Genomic DNA, 3,651 nt, shown 5'->3' with positions numbered 1-3,651 from the left:
AAAAGCGTATTCCTGTCTGAGGGTTTACAATGAATCCGAGTGGTCAGAGTATTTTTGGACAAAAGAACGGATACATCCAGAAAATTTATTTCTGTCTTGCTGAACGTGAGGCTAAATCTGATGGTGCCAGGGAGTGAGTTTAGATGGTCAATGAAAGACAAAAGTAATGTCTCTCCCCCATGCCAAATGAAAAATAAATCATCAATATATCTTACATACGTTGACAAAAATCGACCAAAGAGGGGGTGACCCGTGATGTGTTCTTGTTCATATATTGACATAAAGATATTGGCATAGGCTGGGGCCATGTTAGAACCCATAGCAGTGCCCTGTTTTTGTAAAAAGAAACAATTCTCAAACAAAAAATAGTTCTTATTCAAAATTAGGTCAATAAGAGACACCATGTATTCAGATGGAGGTCCAAAATATCCATCACTTTCTGTTATTAATCGTCTGCATGATTCAATGCCCAAAGCGTGAGGAATATTTGTATAAAGACTTGAGACATCTAATGTGACCAACAGTGCATCATCCGGAACATATTTAATGTTTTCCAGTTTTATTAAGAAATCTGTCGTGTCTTCAATGTAGCTGGCTGCACTTTTGGCAAGTGGTTGTAGATAAAAGTCTACAAGCTGTGAAAGCGGTTGGCATAGAGAACCCCGTGCCGAGATAATCGGCCGTCCCGGGGGCTGTGCTAGGGATTTATGTATCTTGGGTAATGTGTAAAGAATTGGAGTTTTGGGATGAGGCGTAGTCAAAAAATCAGCAGTAGTCTGATTGATATACCTGTTATTGACTCCCAAATTTATTATTGAATCAATTTCCTTTTTATAAGTCCATGTGGGGTCAAAAGTGAGTTTTTGATAACAGGTTAAGTTGGATAATTGACCATAAGCTTCTTGTACATAATAGTCAAAATCGAGTAAGACTATGCCTCCCCCTTTGTCCGCAGACCTGATAACCAGTTGATTGTCATTCTGAAGAGATTTGATAGCTGCTCTTTCCCCCTTGGTTATATTGGAATAGCTGGGTTTTTGTTCCTTGATGTAGGGCATCGTATCCCTTTTAAGTACCCTTAAGAAGGTGTGGATTGAGGAATTAAGGGTCGGTGGATCAAACTGACTGGGTTTCTTCAAAGGACAGTGTGGTGTTGTAGAAGCCTCCATTGTGATAGAGGTTGGACTAGGCGTATTAGAAAAGTAAAAACCTTACCAGTTGCAAGACATTTTATGGAGGCTAAACATTCCATTAATCAACTCAAGTGTTGTATCTTGGATCAGATCCCACCACTACAAAGGGGTGGTGATCGCAACAAAATCCTTTTGCAAAGAGAACACCAATGGATTGACAGACTGCAATCATTGGCCCCGAATGGGCTCAACGAGGAATTCCGTTTGGGATGCTTCCTGTGACTCGGTAGAATTACATACTGAGACAATTGTTCTGGTTTATTTTTCTTAGACACCGCCGTGTGTCATGTTAATCACTGTACACCTATTAATGCTCTCTGATCTAGTCTCTCACACATTGGGCCATTTTTTGACTCTTGTCCAACCGTGCAATGGACACATAACTGCACACCGTATTGATTGATACTACCATACCACACTGGACCACATCCGATCCCGTCTGATCTTGGCAATTAAGCAGTGATGGGCCCAGTAAGTACCACATTTGGAGACAAGGTGGGAATACTAGGTGTTGTATTAAAATTATCGGTGGACGGTTCTTGTGGTTATGTTTACATTATCACACAGGTTATGAGGCAACTTGGCCGTGATACAGGTGAAGTTATTACGCTATTGATTATGGTTGGATATGGACACGACCATCGGATACCACCTTACCACGCTGGAAATCATCCAATCTCGTCCGATCTTGGCAATTAAGCAGCGTTGGGCCCAGTCAGTACCATACTTGGAGAGGGTATGGGAATACTGGGTACGGTACCCTGAGACATGATTGTCCTATACTGATCAATCTGCATCCCTGCTGCACATCTATTGGTTTCCACAGTGTTATGTGGTACCTTATATTTGTTGATCTTGTTAACCAAGGTTATTCACTCCGTAATGGTGGAGTGTAAAAATTACATTTATTACCGCCGAGTAATATGTCATTATTGCCACTATTTTTTACATTTTTTACATTTTTTCATATTTTGTTATAGTGGTATGCTACCATCATCATTGCCTTGAGCTGGTTATTATCATTACCATGCAGGTTGTGTTGCAGAGTGTATTTATCGTACCCCTTAGTGACATGGCATCAGAGCCACCTTCTCTTATATCATGCTATCACCGCTGAGTGACATGTCATCATTGCAACCTTTTCTGAAATTATGCTTTTCCTATATTATGCTATAGAGGTACTATCAACATTGTTCTGAGCTGTTTACTACTATTGCTATGCAGGTTGTGCTGCAGAGTGTAGAAACTGCATCCACAACCCCGGTGTGCCATGCCATCATAATCACCTTCGTTTACATCATGCTAGTATGCTTAAATTATTATTGTTTTGAGCTGGTTGTCACCATTGCCATACAGGTTGATACTGTTTGCCCGTTATGTATACATATTATTATTGAGCTGTCTGTGGTGCTGTGCCGCTGGCGCACTGTGGGGTTAAACACTCTACATGTGTGCCTGTGTCCGGGATTACATACAGCAGCAACTCCGTTTGCATGCCGCTGTACTTCTAATACAGATCGTCCCACGCTACACTACTGTTACGCTGCTGGAGCCGGTCACTAAGGAGAGAGCCGGGTTTGTGTATCCTAACAACGCGTCACGTGCGGGCAGGAGCCAATCAGACAGCAGCTATGACGCGCTGCTTCCGGCCGTCCCGTTCGGACATTCTGGCGCCTTCTCCGCTATTTAAGATAGCTCCTGACAGAGTGACAGCTGCCCCTGATGAAGACCACCAAGTGTTGAAACGGCTGTTGGGCGTACTGTAAACAGTGGGGTGTATCCTTGATGTCTTTTCAGGATTAAAAAACCCCTTTTTTTCTGCAACTAAAACGTGAGTGCTGGTCTAATTCTTTTTTCAGCCATGGGAAAAGTGAGTGTGTATATATATATATATATATATATATATATTTATTTATTATGCCTCCCCAGCCAAAGACCTCACCGCACGTCACTGTTTTCTTGTTAGCATCAAAAATTGGTAACTTAGCGTGCAATATTGTGGTTGTGTCAAGCTACGACGTTTGGATTTTAAGTAGTATAATATTGTGCATTATGCGCCTTTGTGTATGTATTGTTTGGTGAAATTGGTTCTTATTTAAAGTATACACACCCAATGAAGTCAGGCACCGTATAGTTTAGTTCTCATCAGGTACCACATATGTTTACATCACAATAAGGAATTTGCATAAACATAGCAACAAAATAGTATGTTCATGAGGACATTCTTCATATTTCTACAGTACGAAAGAGAAGCAGCACAGCCAGGCCACATCCAACACTGCCAAGAGATGCAGATGGTGGCAATGCAGGTAAGATTTTACTGTAAACACATATTCTGCAAACACATAGAAAAACAAAATGTTAATGTTTATCTTATCACATAGGTTCTTCTTCAGCAAACCCCCCTCCACTAAGGCGCCCATCACAGGGCTCGGTTACTGTGGCTAGTAGGCCAACC

General features: G+C 41.5%; 1 pseudogene; it reads left to right on the top strand.

Moving 5' to 3' along the window:
* Positions 1-1,593: 1,593 nt before the first annotated feature.
* On the top strand, positions 1,594-1,713 carry LOC134929899 (5S ribosomal RNA; annotated as a pseudogene).
* The last annotated feature ends 1,938 nt before the right edge of the window (positions 1,714-3,651 follow it).

Source organism: Pseudophryne corroboree, chromosome 5 (genome assembly GCF_028390025.1).
Source record: "Pseudophryne corroboree isolate aPseCor3 chromosome 5, aPseCor3.hap2, whole genome shotgun sequence".
In the NCBI taxonomy this organism is placed as follows: domain Eukaryota; kingdom Metazoa; phylum Chordata; class Amphibia; order Anura; family Myobatrachidae; genus Pseudophryne; species Pseudophryne corroboree.
Note: the sequence above shows the minus strand (reverse complement) of the source record. Positions and strands in the feature narration are given on the sequence as shown.